Source organism: Sinocyclocheilus rhinocerous, unplaced genomic scaffold (assembly GCF_001515625.1).
Source record: "Sinocyclocheilus rhinocerous isolate Xijiao unplaced genomic scaffold, SAMN03320098_v1.1 scaffold1063, whole genome shotgun sequence".
Taxonomy (NCBI): domain Eukaryota; kingdom Metazoa; phylum Chordata; class Actinopteri; order Cypriniformes; family Cyprinidae; genus Sinocyclocheilus; species Sinocyclocheilus rhinocerous.
Window position 1 is genome coordinate 396,807 of NW_015625586.1, and position 17,937 is coordinate 414,743.

General features: G+C 37.9%; 1 protein-coding gene across 1 annotated transcript in view; it reads left to right on the forward strand.

Moving 5' to 3' along the window:
* Positions 1-7,518: 7,518 nt before the first annotated feature.
* The window catches only part of gjc1 (gap junction protein gamma 1), a 33,735-nt gene continuing 23,316 nt past the window's right edge, over positions 7,519-17,937 (forward strand). Inside the window, exon 1 of the mRNA XM_016570642.1 lies at positions 7,519-8,175. The gene's annotated coding sequence lies outside the window, so the exon portion shown is untranslated. The remainder of the gene's footprint in view (positions 8,176-17,937) is intronic.

Here is a 17,937-nt window from a genome sequence, read left to right on the forward strand (position 1 = left end):
CAGTATGTGTGTGTGTGTGTGTGTGTGTGTGTGTGTGTGTATGTTTGTGTCACACTCACATGGTATTAGATTTTCGCCCCTGTCCTGAGTAATTATTGTCTCTGCCCCTCACTCTAGATTGTTCCCGGTGATCCTTTGGATAAGAGTATTGTGATTCGTCCTCTAGAGCCTCAGCCGGCCCCTCATCTGGCCAGAGAGTTTATGATCAAAACCCGCAGGCGCAAAGTAAGACACATTTGACATCTCTGAAATGTCAATCAACTTGTTTAGTTTGAATATGCATCATATATCATCATCCTAATCATCTCTCTCTTCCTCCAGGGTTTGAGCGAGGACGTCAGTATCAGCAAGTTCTTCGATGACCCTATGTTGTTGGAGCTGGCCAAACAAGATGTGGTGCTCAATTACCCGATGTGATGCGACAAATGAACTTAACTCATCCCATCATTCCTCTTCAGCTTCACCAGACTTGCCCCTACTACAAATCAATCCAGTTCTGTATGATGGAATTAAAAAATGTCTTTTTTATATGTAAAGTGCTAGAAACATCCACACCGATTACTGTTGCTGTTGCCGCAGACTTTCCTAAATTAACCTGCGACCTCCAGGAGCTCCCTTATAATTTTGTTCTTTGTTTATTTTTATATTTGACAAGTGTTTTTGTAGTATAAGATAATGTAAAGCACAGGCAAGTCTTTTTGAAAAGTGTCTGAAATCTCTTTAAAATCTTACATCATTTGTGTAAGTGTGATTAAAAGGATTTGGCCTGTGGATCTAGAGTTTGAGGACATTATGGATGTATTCTTTGATATTGCCGGAAGGACTCTGATGTGAAGGAGAAGATGCTTTTGATATGCAGTATGAAAGTATGCTCAAACTTTGGAAGCGAATATTCAACGCAGGGGAAACTTTGAGAACATTTGCTGAATACAGAATAAAAGTGAAGTACATGTAAAGGGCAGGAGACACGCGTCTGTATGCATGCAGGTAAAAACAGATCCGTCTAATAGACACTGCAGAAGCAGAGCTAAGTGAAGTTGACATGAGTGAAGGCCGTTCAACAGACACAAGTCTGACATTTAAGTGAATGTCACAGATGTCTTTTTTTGTTGCTGTGCCCTTTTCTTAAAAAAAATTGCATTCATATTAAATGAACTTCAGTTCAGTTCTGAATTTAACATTTAAAGTAACCTAAACCAGAAACTAATAAATGTAGGAATAAAGTGGAAACTTTTTTTTTTTTTATAAACTATCCCTTTAATAAAATACTGTTATAGTTATATACACACAGTGGAGATCAAAATTAGAGAACAATCTAAATATTTAATCTTAGCTCAAAATTAGAATGAATATTAGCTGTAGGTATACCACTAAATGTTCAAAATATCCAAGGCATTAAAAAAAAACTTTATTTTGTGGAAAATGCAGTGATCAAAATTAGAGAACAGTAACCACTGTAGCACGAAAGATTACAACAAAAATTGTGGAGGGCTACAGCTGTCAGAAATTAGTAGGAAGTGTAGAGGCCCTCATTTTGAATGTCTTCAGCACATCCGCGGCCGCAGGATATCACTAGTTTCTCACACTGCTCTGGTGTGATCTTGGTCCTCTCTTCTTCCTCTCTCTTCCAAAGTTCAGTAACTAGTGGGTTTCTTAGCCAACTTTGTCGCCAAGGATTTTCCAGAGATTTTCAGTCGGGTTTAGATCAGGACGCTGGCCCGGCCATTTCATGATTTCAATGTTCTTAGATTCAAGGAACCGCTATACCTGTTTTGCAGTGTTGTCTTACATGAAAATAGCAGGCTGAATCGGAGATGCTTGCAGGGAAAGTACAGCATGTTTCTGAAAGAGGTCATCTGCCATGTATCTGTATAAGAGACCCAACTCGCTGCAGAAAACATCCCCCAAACAATGACACTCCTCTTTCTCCACCTTTCACTATCTTCTTTACACACTTGGGCTTCAGTCTTTCCCTAGTATGATGCTGAACAAAATGTCTCCCATCAGACCCAAATAAATTAAACTCGCTCTCATCACTAAAGTGAACTTTGGAGCAGTTCTCCTCTCTCCACACAACATGCTCCTCAGCAAAGGTGAGCCGAACCATTTGATTCTTCCTGCTGATGAGAGGTTTGGTCATTACAGAGTTGTGCTTTCAGTCCGACTTCTCTTAAACGTCCCAAGACAAATCTCTACCCCTTTCAGCACTGAACTGGCAAGCAATTCCAGCTGCAGTGTTGAACCGATTCCCCATTGAGAGTCTCTGCATTATCATGTCCTCTCGTGCATTTGTCTTTTGTGGACGACCAGCCTTTTTGGGGGACTTGAATTAATTGGTGTCATTGTAAACCTGCAATATTGGAAAAATGAGAGATCTGGAACTTCTCTTGCAATGGCTGAAAGGGCCATCCCTTTGGCCTTCATCTGGACCACCTCCTGTCGCAGGGTTTGAGTCACCTTAGAGCAGCCCGCCATCTTGCACTCTCAGTGAACATTGGAGGAATGTTGCCAGCTAAATAGGGTTTGTCATATAATTAAGGAAATTAGCACCAGATGCCAGATTAACATTTTAAAGGATTACATTTAAAAAGCATAGGAATGGCATATGTCAACACGAGAGTAAGGGAATAATGACTTTTCATTTTTTAATAAACTACCCGATAAATGATAATACTAAAATAAAAAGAATGCTAGAAAAATAAAAGTATATGTAAAAATTAATAAGTAAACTATAAAAAATGTTTATATAATTCAGAACTTTACTGACATTGATTATATTTTCTGACATTTATCTAATCAAAGTCTGGCTGAAGTTTGTGTGTCAGAAGGAATCATAATTTTAATTCAGAGTCGGGGTGTTTGTACGCATGTGTCTGTGGGTAAAATGGTGATGAATAATCAGTTTGGACTACATTGCTGATTCCCTGCATGAATGATGTGTGTGTTTGTGTGTGTGTGATGTAAATATGTGAGATGGTTGTGGCAGCATGAGTGACAGGCTTTTTAAGCAGAGCTCTCATTCACATCACATACCACTTGCATAATACAATATATCTGTCAACACTTAAAGCCATATAGTTGCCAGAAACATGTCCGAACACACAACGTCTCCTTTTTAAACAAGTTTAATCTCAAATCTCACCACACAGAAATACATAAAGCTCCTGTGGAAAGTACTTTGCTACTCAGCTAAGATTGTCAGGCAGCTCAGAGGTGGTCTCATTATTGAAATGAGAAATTATTGAATATCTAACCTGCCTGTCAAGGGAAAAAGTTAATGAGAGAGAGGGGAGGAAGGACTGAATACCAGGGTCACTTTCTAGCAGAATGAATGGTGAAATAATATTCTGAGTGAAAGTCTTCTCCTAAGGTCTTGGCTTACTGGTGTGTTTTTTTCTTCTTCTATATTTAGCAACGATTTTCAAATTGTGCTCAAAGGTTGTGTGTGAATGTCTGTGTTGGTGTGTTTCGGCACGTTTCACATTCGCTGCCATCAGACCAGATGCCGTGGGCCCCGCACAGTCACACACACATTCTGCCTCAGAGTAAGAAAACTGTCATAATACAATCGCATTATGAGTCAGAAATCTTGTAATGCACACTTCATGATCGCCACAACATCAAAAGATGTGCATGCAGCTTATTTCTAAGTTCTAAGCCAAATACTGACTTTATAGACTTTCACCTTGATGCCATAATAAGATTTTGCATTTGCGCATGTTTTATTAGGCAGCCACATTTATCTCTGGCAACTTGCCTTGGATCGCCAGACAGTTTCTTCCATCCAATGAAATTGATGGATCATCAAGGCTGTTGTGCCTTGTACATTTATTGGCTACTCAAGTGTCACCTCTGCTCTATCCCAACGAATCAAAAATGACCTCTTTTGAGCATGCTGTTGCCCAGCTGGTATTGTTTCAGTCTAGTGTTTAGACCAGGCTTTGGTTCAAATGTTCATGAATGAATATTTCTTGGTATTAGAATTTCATAGTATATGCTTAAAACAATACTTAACCCAAAAAATAACAATTCTGTCATTGTTTACTAAATGTTATGAGCCAATCCTGTATGATTATATGACCTTTATAAGTGCAGTAATGATGTGCTGCTGTTACTGTTACTTACTTTTATTGGTTTTGGGCATTTTTGGAGCTTGTTTTATCGATTTGGAAAAAAGCAGCATTATGTAGGCTCCCCTGGTTTCCTCAACAAAACCCCAGTTGGAATTTTCCATTAGCTTTTGGGTTATTGCAGAAAATATGCTCTGTGACCAACAAAAGTTTAATATTCTGACACAATTTTGAAGCCTAAATAAATCACCAGAAGTAAGAAGCTAAATGTAGACTATACTATTACAAACAAAGTACACTATTATTATATCACCACCATTAAGCTTTGAGTTAGAACAATTTACAAGAGTGTGATTATAGACACAAGGATGTAAAAAGCAGATTTGTGTGTGTGTGTGTGTGTACGTGTTTCCGTGGCAACTTCTGTAGTCCTAGTTAGCAACCACCTCTTTCAAAACAGCCTAATAAAGTTGAAATACACTTTCAAACCATAACCTTCCCATGACCCTCTGTCAAAGGAACAGCAAAGAACCAGGTCATGACAAGAGACATAAACAACACATGGGCTTTGTTTGGAATGCAACATACTGTTATTGCATTGCTGCATTGTATACACTGTTTACTGCCTACTATTTTATAAATATAACATGCAACAATACACACTTCAGATAGTAGCTTGCCGTACTCATGAAACCTTATTATGTTGCATGTGTAAAATATGCAGTATGTTGCATTTGTATAACATTTTACTGTTTTTGGTAACATTTTGTATAAAATGGTATAAAATTGGTATATTTCTTAACTTATGGTAATCCAATAAAACTCATCATACTAGAAATGGGAGAAAATGTGCAGAAAATATAATATATTCAAATGATTACCATTATATATGCTTTTTTGGATATAATGCAGTCAGTACATAAACACAAACATGACATTGCCACTCCACAGCAGCAGCAGGGAGAGCAATCATGAATCAGGGTCAGAAAGAAATAGAGAAAGAGATTAAGCTACAATTGTACCTTCCACAGCAGAAGGAGAGTAAGAGTGGATAGAGACTTCCTGATCCTGACAATACTAGATAAATCTCAGGGGAAATTGAGAGCTAAGCTTAAGTTTGCTCATTTCTCAAAAGAAAAAAACCTGCCATTAATCCAAAGCTTTTCAAAAAGACTCTTGAAGTATCAATTGCATGGCAAGTCAGACCAGATTTTTAGTAACAGTCAACATGTAAGAGACACTAATGTTTAACAGAAGGGATGGAAAAAAGAAAAGTTGATCCTAAATACATAGGAAAGGAATTGCTAAACTTTGTGAATCGATAGCAACAGGCCTAAGTATTATAGGTATTAAAAGAAAAGTTGATACTGTTGAAATATGGGTTATGACGACTATAGTATCATGATATTGAATGAAATTTCATCATAATGTGACTAAAAAAGGTTTTAGATTTTAACTCTGGCATTTTGTGTTCACAATGGTAAATAAAAAAAAGTTTCTTCTAATGAGTTGTGGCTGTCCGATCATTTGTTCAATCACACTGATTGACTGATTAATGGACTGATTTGATGTGACATTGTCACCATCTTGATCCGACAGCTCAGTGTTGCCTCTCTGCCGTCTACTCTTCTCCTTTCCCACAAGTTGGAGTGAGAGATTCGGGTTAAACAGGACACCAGGGAATTTCTAGCAGACACCACGAGATGATTTGACAAACAGAAGTATTGGAGCATTTGTGCCACTTCAGGCTGTTTTTGACCACCATATGCTGAAAACCAAAACCACCCAGAGTGCACAAACTTTGGGAGCCTGATTTCCCCCTACCTTCCAGTCACAACTATCAGAACAGTTTGATCGGATCCATGCCATCCATAATTATTTCATGCGCCTGGACTCTAACCAGCCTAAGCCATGCCACCATTTGACGAGTGAGAAATGGAGAGAGAGACAGAACACAAAGACAACAGAGAGAGAGAGAGAGAGAGAGAGAGAGAGAGAGAGAGATGCCTCTGGTTAGGAGGAAACCCCATTTCCAATGTCACTGTCTGTATAAGATGTCAGCCTGTGCACCTGAACCAGTCCGCCTGTCAAAGTTCCTGTCAGAGTGTCTGAATGTCAGAGTTGAGAGCAGATGGAGAGGTTACAATGGCTCCTTCAGACTTTAGACTGCTGGAACACGGTTTCAGGGTAAGAACCATCAACTCAATTTTTGTAAGAGGGTATAGGGCTGGGCAGGTATTAGAAGTCTTGCTTAATTAAGTTGAAGATCTGATGTGAATACGACTTCAGCTTTAATAAACAGCAGGTTCTCCAACAAGTGAGTGTAGCTATCATAAAAACTAAATTTAGGTTCTTTTGTTTGTTTGTTTTTTTTGTTTAGAGGTGAAAACCCAATCCAATGGACCTTTTTCACATTTCCGGGTTTCTCAGCAGCGGAAGTCGTCATAATTGGGTTAACTTCGAGAGCAATGAATGGGAGAGTACCACAAAAATATTTTTTTGCATTCCCATTTGCTCAAATAGCAAAAGAAAAACTCCCTGATAGTATTTTCACGACTTTTAATCAAAGGAAAAAAATTGAGAGACTGATAACGGCAGTCAGAAGGGAGAACAATGTCAAATTTACCGTCCCTCCCGTAGACTCGGTGTTAGAAACACCCTCGCATCAGTGTTAACCAGTTTTTTTTGTAATTTGATGCAAAGGTGATATAATACAAAGTATAGTGTTATAAATGTACATAAGCCTACATTTAAAAAAAATCAAAATATAAAAAAAACTTTCGAGACTTTCACAGACTTGTGAAAAGGGTCCATGTTCCACGTTTTGTTTATTTCGTCTTATATTTCACTATAGAGATTCTTAAAAATATTAAAACTGTCTATTTCTTGACGTATCCTTTTTATGTCTAAAATAAAATAGAAGTTATCGAAATATTCATCTAAAACATAGCTTAACATTGGTCCTGGAGGCATCCCAACCCTGTACATTTCGCATGTCTCCTTTCTCTGACGCACCAATTTCAGGTCTTGGAGTCTCTACTAATGAGCTGATGATCAGGGCTGCGTTCAGCCCCGATAAAAATGGTGCAAAACGTTTTTTCAACGGAAACGGTGGTGCGTTGAACACCCTGTTCTGATGACGCAAGAGTTGCAACTATGGCAGCTGAGAAGGCCATTCTTTGTGTTCTTTTTGAAGAATTTTCGGAGCCTGATGAAATTGATATAAATACGTGTTTAATACTGCAGTATACGCTCGATGTTACAGTCACAGTCCTTGCCGTCCAGAATAAAGGAGAACATCCCAATCGAGTGAAGGGATTTGTGCAAACTGTGGTTCCTAATTGGTTAGAACAATGGGGTTTTATGTCCAAAGGAAACCATGCATGAGAGCGAGCTCGCGCCCAAGTCAAGCATCCTTCGCCTTTTGTGAACGTCAGAAATTCCTCTGGTCAGTGAGCAGGCATCCGTCAGGCTTCCCCTTCAGTGTTAACACGCTGTAGCATCCCTCAGACAAGGTCGTGCACTTTCGCCTTTCCCCATGTCAAACAACCAAATAAGTCGCGTGGGTGAGCCGCTGACGCAGTCATTGTGTCCCAACCAACCGAACCCCACGAGGACGGAGACGCGGACACAGCTTGAAATCGCAGTCATTTATTGTTGACAGTTAGTAGGGTGGCCGGTTCGCACGTGTTCGCTGCAATAGGTTACTTCAGGCGCGCGAGAATATTTCGCCAGGTAAATACTGTAGGGGCACGAGACGAGCTCGCGCCAGACGCGCGAACATGAATTCCGCGGCGAGTGTTTGAGCGTTTCTTCGTAATGACTGCATTTATCCAGCTGAGTTTATGAACAGAGCGACAGACTGCCAGCGAACATTAACAACACTCGCAATAAAACAGTATTTGTTACCGAGCAGCATGTTAAAATCGGACGATTTGAGTCGCGCTCTGAGGTCTCGTGAAGTCTTCAGCGGTGACGAGACAGAGACAGAGGCGGAGGCGAGTCCGTTAACGGAGGACTTGGGCAGCGATTAAGACTCTGGGACCTTCCGTCGTTTGACCGGGCATCCTTCTCCTTAAAATAATCATCACAGACTCGCAGAGCGGTAAGAGTCGTTTGTGTTTCCTACTAACAAGATGTTTTGTGTGGAGAAACAGCACGAGGATGACAGAACTGGAGCCCGTTGCCATATTTTGGCGAGGTTATAATGAGTGTCAATCAATTAGATGCTTAATACTTAAATGAAGGACAATTACATGTACTTTTGTGTACAAAGCAACCCATTGATAATGTGGTTACAACTGTAAGACGTTTGGTTTGGTTTAGCGTTTTCTGCTGACAGAAACAAAACGTCATTACAGACTTCACATTTTCTGCTTGCATTGCTTTTGTTTGGTTTTAACCAGGCACAGCTGACATTGAGGATTTCGGTTAGGTTTTAGTAAAGGTTTTCTTTGGTTCCGTTGTGAACCTAAGCGAAGACTCCTGGAGGTACTGGACGTGTTTCTTGCTCTTCACTTTTTGTAGCATTCATGATTTATGTATTGATCACTAACCTTAATAGTTCAACTCTTCTACTAAGTAGTTAATAAGACAATATATTTTTTCCTTATATTTTTTTTCTCTCCTTTTCTCTTCTTCTTTCTTTCTGTTTCTTATTTTTTATAACGGATAAGCATAAAAACGGCTGAAAAAGTTATGATTGAGAGCAGAATATACTTGTTAGAGTCACCCTCAATAAAGCAGAGATCTCCAGGAAAGTCCCTCCCTCACTATTGTCAGATTATACACTGGGATCAGATAATGTCCATAAAAGCATCTTCGTTTTAGAGAGGATTGTTCTTGCAATTGTCTTGGGATTGGCAGTGAAATTTTATTTTTCTATTGCTTTCATATTGTAATGTTAGTGTCCAGCTAGTTTTATTCAGTGTTTGGTCCAAGTCTGTCTGTTTAATGTCTGCTAAGCAGACACCATGTTTTGCGGTTAAATGTAGCTACACTGTACTGTATCTGTTCGGCTCACTGCTCCACAGCAACAAGCCTTGCAGGTATTTGTCACAGTTATGCACCAAAACATCTGATTAAAGCAATTAGCTGATATTAGAGCATAAAGTATTTCATTAGCAGAGGTGAGGTGGTGGTGCGTAGAGGCACAGAATACCTCTTGTGTGTTTTTACTACCACTTTCTAGCATTTGTGTAATATTTTTGTACTGTAATATAAAAAAAACAAAATAAAAAAAAACAACTGTTAATAGGATTTAGGGCAACTATTAGTCAATTTAAAAAATTCATATCAGGCAGACTGTAATATGTCAGACACTCAAGGAAACTACAACCCAATCAGTCATCTTAAAACCATCAAAAACATTCCAGGTGTTTTGACCTGATGTTTTTAAGATGGAGAGTGATACTGAAATAGTCCAGTGTAAGCCGTAGATACTTTTTCATTTTTTAATCATACATTCACTCCAAGAATGCCTGTGCCTTCATTCTGCGTTCTGTCTCTCTTCTTTTGCGAAGTTGCTATGTAGATGCCTTATATGTCTGGATTTCTCAAATGCATCCTGTTTAATTGCTTTAAATAATTTTGAAAACTGGCCAAGTTGATTTGCCCAGTGATGGATTTATAGCTCTGATGGGCTTGCAAACTTTAATAACGTCATGTTAAAGGTGTCCGTGAGTTTTGAAAAAAATCATATCATAAAAAATCATAATGTATAAAAAAGTATTTGGGTGATTGTTTTACTTCTGGTGCTTAAATGTGTCAGATTTTTTATGTATATGAAAATTTATAAACATTTATTGATGTAAATGTATAAAAGTAATATATAAAAATATTATATTTAAATTAAATATATATATTTTTTAGATATAAGTTGTATTAGCTATTATTTTTTCCATGCCTTAATAATTAATTTTATTTTCAAATATCTTTTGTTATATAGATTTTGTTTATCCTTTTTCTCCAACCCAGTGAAAACATTAAAATTGCAAGTTTAATTGCAGGTTTAAAACTGATGATATAAACAAAGAATGCAATAAACAAAGTATTTGAATATTTATTATTGCGTGGAAAATGTAAAAAACTATTTTTTTAAAGAAACACCTGTTTATTAAATTTATTTTGGATTCTCATTAATATAGTAATTCTATTCAAGATTATCATTTAAAGGATAATCTATAAATAATCATAATCTAGTATGAATATTAATAATTATATATAATATAATCTGATTCTGATTCTGATTATATAGGATATATGTGATATGCATACAGACACGATGGCATGTCAAGACCCCCTCTTTCACGCACACACCCATCCTATTTTCTGTTCTTCGTTTTCTATTAGACCTCTTTCATCTCAAGCCTTTTAGGCATATCAGTGTGTGATACAACAATGTTTCTATGTGACTTATTACATGCATACACACAGTAGACATTTGGACGTAATGGCAGAAAGAAAATAGTAAAGAAAGGAATGGAAATTGCACTTTGCCTGGGTGAAAGAGTGATGAGGAGCACATTCTGTCTGGCATGCAATTACACACACGCTCATGCACTCTAAAGTCCAGGAGCCTGATCTGAGGAACCTGGCCTGTGTACAGCTTTCTAATGTGAACATACACACACACACATAGAGAGACAAAACAGACTGGCTCGTTCCGGCTGGTCAAGGCCCGTTTTGACCACCCAGATCGAGGCAGCATCAGATAAGTGGGGAGGCTCTGAAGCCTCTCAGTAAGTCTGTTACAAAGTCTGTCAATCTGTTATCCATATGGAGATTCAAATAAATGGTGGCAAACATTGAATGATAGATTTTTAGCATTTGGCAACCACAGTCTAAGCAAAACCTCACCCGTACACACGCACTATAAAGAGAGTCTGTAATGATGTATTATGATAGTTTTTGTGTGTGTGTACTCGTGTGTTTTCTACAAAGGAGTGCTGTCTTTATCATCATGATGATTCATAATGACTCCATCATTCGGTGTGAGGCACACAACATGTTTTTTTTATGTGTGTGTGTGTAGTTATAGATCCTCAGTGACATTCCCATTGGGAAGGAGTCTTATGTGATTCTTTTCTTCCACACAGCTCAGTGCCGAAGTGAATCTTTGCCATCCAGACACACGTGAGTGTGCATTCTCAGCTTCTGTGGCTGAGTGAGTAAATCTGCAGTCAGTATTAATGCTTTGCGACAGGGAGGGATGACTGCACAGACAGACACACGGAGACAGCAGAGGCCACATAAAACACACAAACACAAGCCATCCTGATTTACAGCCTTCCCTCCCATGGCCTGCCATCATATTTTTCAAAACTTTCTCTTTCTCATGCACAAGTCTCTGTGCTGACACATAACCTGTGAAAAAGACAAGTACATGAGCTCTGTTGACCCAGCCAGGTCTGGGTCCTGTCAGAGACAGACAGAGGAAAACAGAAACACTAAGGACATCTATTAGGTTGAAGACTCTGGTCTCCATTTCTTCCTCTCTGGTTCTCTTGCCTGGGAGTGTAGAGCAGAGTTGTAGATCTCATGCCTAATTGGATGCACAACAAACAGGATGTTTTGCCGTTAAAGTGACAATGTGGTGTATCCCAAAGTGTTTCCCCAGAATCTGAAGCCCTGGCTTTCTTTTGTTAGTTTTACACCTGAATTGAATGTGATGGTGAAAACTGGCCCATGAAACAGTACGATGAGGGCTCAACAAAAAGGATGGCAAATGCTACACATGTTATTATTTTAACCCAAATGCTGGGTTGAGCCTTTTGGGTCATTTTTTTGGAGTTATTCTTTCAGTGTTTTTGTGTTACCCAGCTCCTGGGTCAAATGTAACAACCCAGTGTATGGGTTGTTTTGCAGCTCCTGGGTCAGACATAACCCAATGTTTGGGTTGTTTTTGTGTTATTCAGATCCTGGGTCAGACAAACCCAGCGGTTGAGTTATTTATCGCGGGGATTTTGCGTCTTCTTTTCACGAGAGAGCAGTTCTAAGCGCCATCGAATTGATGCATTCTTCAGTAAAATACAGGTTTGTGTACATTTTATTTTATCTATAAAATCGATACTGTGCTGTATATCGTTCAATTTTGTGCAGAGCAACTTAAAGGCGCGCGGTGTGAATCACCTTTAAGGAGTGTCGCGGTCTTTTTGCGTGATTGAAAAGCCTGATGCTTTGCATAAAATAAATGATTTTATTCATAAAGATACAGAATATAATATTTTGGATGTTAAAACATGTCCACAGAGCTGTTTATTGTTTGTTTATTGGCAGGTTATGGAGTCACAGCATGTTTCGGCTAGAGTGAAATGCAGGGCGGTGGTCTGTTAGCAGTTCCCCGCCGAACACGACTCCACCTTGGGCACCAGCGCCGTTACGATGGAAACAGAATAACAGAGACTGGTCGATTACACTTGAATTACTTCTGTTTAATGTTGAATTTTTTAGATATATCTAGCTATTATCACTTAATTGCATTTTGGTGCCTTGCAAATTAGCTAATTCTGCTTCTCAGTATTTTTTGTTTTTAATAATAAATATTTTATATTTTAATCATGTTTTTAATATAATACAAAAATGTTTAGTAAATATTATAATAAATGTTAATATAAAACTAATAAACTTGCAAGTGTGAAATTATAAATGCTAATCTAAAATTTTACATATAAATTGATAGATATGTATATTTCTTTATGTTGAGGCCAGTGGAAAAATTACATGGCAAATATAAATCTGAATTGCTGGTCCTACTGTGCCAGTAGAAAAAAAAGACAAAATTGTCAAAGACGGTAAATAGACAATAAACTTATTTTTGTTATGTTGTCTTTGCTGGCTGCAAGAGCAAAAAAAAAAAAAAAAAAAACAACATGACCAATGATGTTCGATTCATTAATAAATTACTCTTGTTTTGGTCCTGTTGCTGAATCAGACAAGAAGTCTCAGACAGTCATCGATTTGAATCAGATCATTAACAGCTTAATTATTGAATCTCTCTGGGATGTCTCTTCTAGCTCAACGCTTTCCTTTTACAGCAAGAGTAAATCAAGAACAAAGTACAAGAAAGGAGACAGGAAAAACAAGCTGCTTTTGCACTTTTTCATTTCCGTGTGATCTGTTTCTCCTTTCCGTTCACCTCTAACTCTCCCTCAGTGATCCTGCCATGAGCGCAGTGACAGACCCCTTGGTTATATCATCAACACGAAACATGAGTCCTCCAACACAGGTCAGAAAGTATTAGACTGAATGTGTGTGTGAGAGAGAGATGTCCTTGTTTCCTGTCTTTTCCCCAAGTCATGTTCAGAGGGGGTATCGTTCACCCATGGCTGGGTTTCCATGGCCACGAGGACCGAGCCAATCAGAGCGCAGGGCCACCATGTGCTCTAGACGAGGAAAAAGGCCGCTGGCGACACATATGCTAGCGTGCTAACGCTAACCCAGCATCTTTGCGTCTGCTCCGCGGCTCTTCCTCCCTGGCCTTCTCTTTCATTTTGATCCCCTCTGTCCTTGAACCTCAAATCTCTCTTTAGTTTTAAATAGCTTGATGTGTTTATAATGTCTCCCCTTATGTTGTCACTTTTTTCATCTTGGTTTCTTCCTAAGGCAAGACATGAATAGGAAAGATGGACAGAAGTAGAGGAAACAGGGCAAGTGCCCCTCAGACAAACAACCTTTAACTCTGCCTTTAAAAATAGAAAATGAGGTGAGACGTATTCTGTGGAGTTTCTCCTACCTACAAACATTGTTGATTTATATTGTCTGCCGGAGTGTTTATGCTGTAAGAGTGTGTAAGGTAAAGAGGAAAGAGAGGAAAAGAAAACATTTGCCAGAGAATTTATTGCAACATAGAGGGCAATTCCTGCAAAAATAACCCCTGAATTTTCCCATGGTTTAAAACCGTAATGGAATTGCATTGTTTACCTTTGGGAATGATTGTGTCCGTGGAAATGGAATTCCATTGTTCGAGTCTAATCTCAGTTTTGAATTCAGACATGGCTTTCATTTACTGTGGGATCATCTGCAGGTATATGGCATTGTGAGTCGCCAGTGGAGGAACACATAGCTGCGGCACTCGCTCTCTCAAACGCACTCACAGTCACACATTCTCGCACATACCTTGATCAAAGGCTTAAAGCTCAGATTTGGGAGAAATCCTCTCTTTGGCAAGTCACCGTTTCCCATGGAGACTACAATATTTCTCCTTTACTCATTTTAAGCTGTTTCTCACTTCATGATACTATTATGTTTCTAATTTTCTAGATTTTCTAATTTAACACAATGATAACTTACCTGTAACACATCATGTGCCGATTAATTAAAGATAAAGTTATTAATTAATTAATGTAATTAATTTGAGGTTCATTTGATTAATAACTTTATGTAATTAATTAGATTTTTAAAAAGAATTGCTTGATAGCCCTATTTAAAACACAGGTCTCTGTGTAATTCGCACCCTGCCTACCGGTGTACAAGGGTAATTGTTTATTGAAATAGAAAGACTGAAATTGTATTTTCTTTACAACATACTCCAATAAGCTTGGTTTGTTTTATTCACAACTTCGAAAAAATCATTTTTACAGCGTATGTTTTATTTTTATTTTTTTTATGTTTGTACGGGAAAACAAGACAAAATGAATAAGAATTTTTTTTTTTTTGCAGTGTTCTTGGAAGCTTTTGCACCTGAAAAGAGAATTACAATGTTTTTATTCATTAAGCAAAGCATAAAAATGGATTTATGCAATTTGACTATTAAACACCGGTGACAGATACTTCAGCATAAGAAGCTTTAGCGCAAGAATCAGCTTTAAGACACAGTTATTGAGGTTGAGAGGAAGGTGCGGTAGAGCACATGCAAGCGTTTATATGTCGCATAACAAGCAGATGCTGCACTAATATGCTTCAGCTGAGGATTTGCTTTAGCAGTCAAGGTGCAAGATGGCACACTAAGTTTATACATAATTCATGTTATTAAGCGTTAAATCTGTAGAGTATGGATTTGGGATTTTATGTGCTCCATATCGTTTACCTCACAAAAGTGTAGAGGATCGTCAGACACCTGACTTGCTCTTTCCTGCAGTTAGTACAAAGGTGGAAAATACCTGTAAATATTATTGTCCTATTTCAGCAGGGGGCTTTCCTGCAGTACCTACTAGAAGATGATGTCACCAATAATGGTGCTGTGTTTTAGAGCAGCGACTACAGCTTGAGGTCAAGGCAACAGCCATGTGTAGCTCTACTGTTTACATCTGTGTGAAAGATGTTTTAGGGCCAAGCTGTGTATATATTAGTGTTGACGTGCAAGGGCAAATATTTCCAACAATGTGTTTGGAATATCAGGTTTTTGGCCACATTTATGCACAAGGTCCAGTGGAGAATTGTTTTTTTTAAGTCTGCAGGGCAGAATATATTGTCAAACATAGTGCAGTCTTGCTGAATTTGCCTTCAAAGCAAAGCCGTGGTTGTGGACCCTCACTAAATCATTACTCCATCGTGAAATGGCGAACACAACCCTGTTTAAAGCTTTAGTGCCACATCCTGCATAGCACGTAATGTAATCACTGCTCAAAAACATCAGAGGTGCATTTGAGATGCGTGTTATTTTAAGTGTAAATGAAATCTGTTTCGTCTGACCACTTGTGATCTGATCAACTCAGACAGATATTAATACCAGGTGTAGAAAGACTGGAATGAAGAAATGAATAGGCAGGCCAAATAACAAAAGCATGGGTGATAAGTAGAAGCGATAGAGTCCATGAATGAGTAAACGAAGAGAGATAATGAGGTGAGCTGAGGTAATATTCACAGTTCCCCTGAGTTAATTCAGTCCCTGTGTGTGTTGATTAATTATGTGTGCATGTGTGTGTATACAGTGCTGTTTCCTGCATCGCTATTCAGCGGCAGTGCTACTCCACGACAAAGGAAAAAAAGATATTACCCAGTTTGTGTGTTTGCAGTCTTAAGTTGAATGTGATGAGATTTTAAAAGTATAGCTCAAGGGAAAAATACGAAGACAATAAGAAACATGATTTTACTGGCTGCATGCAAAAATACTGTGCTCAAACAGTCTGATTTATAAACAAATGACTCTTTTTAGCCATTTCTTTTACTGAATCACTCCAAAAAGACCTAGAAGTTATTGCTTTGAATCAGTCGAATGAATTACTCATTTAATTTGTTTTAGGTCAGTAATATTTTTTAAAGATTTTGAAAAGTCTCTCATGCTCACCAAAGCTGTATTGATTTGATGAGACTGTAAAATATTATGACGATTTGTTTTCTATTGTAATATACTGTATTTTAAAATGTAATTTATTCCTGTGATGGCAACGCTGATTTTTCAGCATCATTACTCCAGTCTTCAGTGTCACATGATCCTTCAGAAATCATTCTAATATGCTGATTTGCTGCTTAAGAAACTTTTCTTATTATTAATGTTGAAAACAGTTGCTTAATATATTTGTGGAAACTGATTTGTTTCAGGACTTTTTTTTTTTGATGAATAGAAAGTTCAAAAGAACAGTATTTATTTGAAATAGTAGGCTAATCTTTTATGACATTATAAATGTCTGTCACTTTTAATCAATTTAATGCATCGTTGCTGAAGAAACAATTTTCTGACCCCAAATTTCTGAACAGTAGTGATTGACCATGTGTAGTTAAAGATACACATTCACAAAATCATTCAAATTAAGCTTTATCACACTGCTGTTCATGCATGTTTTTATTGCCACATTTTATATAGAAATATAATAAAATGATGATGATGTAATAGCTTGTTGACTGACTACAGCAAAATTTTTTGTTCTGTCTCATCAGCCCCGTTGGTCAAAAACTCATGGCTTCTCAGGTCAGTAACAATTGTGCGGTGCAGTTCATAAACTTCCTCATTTACACTTGCAGACTAAAAGCTAATTTAGTTTTTACAGATCATTTAAACATTGTTTGCTTACGTCATTCTGTATGCATAATATAAAGGCATGATGTTGCAATCGGGAAAAAAATAATAATCTCATCCTTTTAATCCAGTGGGCTGGGCTCTGAACACACATACTTGGGCAGTATTGTAAGCAATTTATTCTAAATCTGTAATTAGGAGATGATGGATCATAAACATAATGTTAAATGCTTGCATGTGTATCATTACAAGAGGATTATGTTGTATTAATTATTATATTTACCATATTAACTTTCAAACATTGGGCTTTCCAAATTCGAGCCACGAGCTTGTGTAGCAGTGTGTGTATTTAAGTGTCTTTGTGTAACCGGTAACGATTATCGCTTTGATTCTCATCAATTTAACAGCAGTCTAATAAAGACAAAAGCTCCAGAAATGACAGCAATCAATACCATATTCTCTGTAAGTGTTTGTGTGTGTAGGCCTAGTTCTTGATCCTTGTCTATTTGCATCATGAGCCATTTTCTCCAACAGCAACACCTGTGTTTGTGTATGTATTAGAATTAAGATCCTACCCACAGTTAACCCATTTTTAAGTTGGAGGCACAAAGACACACACATATATACTGTATATATTCATGAACTATTCCTCCTAGTTAATAAGACTACAGTATATGGCTAAAGTGGCTGAATAATGATCAGAGAGGCAGGATGGAGGTCAGTTTGGAGCAGCAGATGATAATGGACGTCTAGGGTGAGATAGGATGATGAAGGTGAAGGACGTGAGCAGGGTCTGAAATGAACACATCCTAAGTGCCAAATGCAAGCACAAATTGTTTTTGGTGAGGATGAACAACAGATTGACTTTTCACTTGAATAGTAACATTATAGTGAATTACAATAGTCAGATTTCCGAGTGTCAGTTTATAATGTCATAAAGAATCCTGAAAAACATATCACGGTTTTCACAAA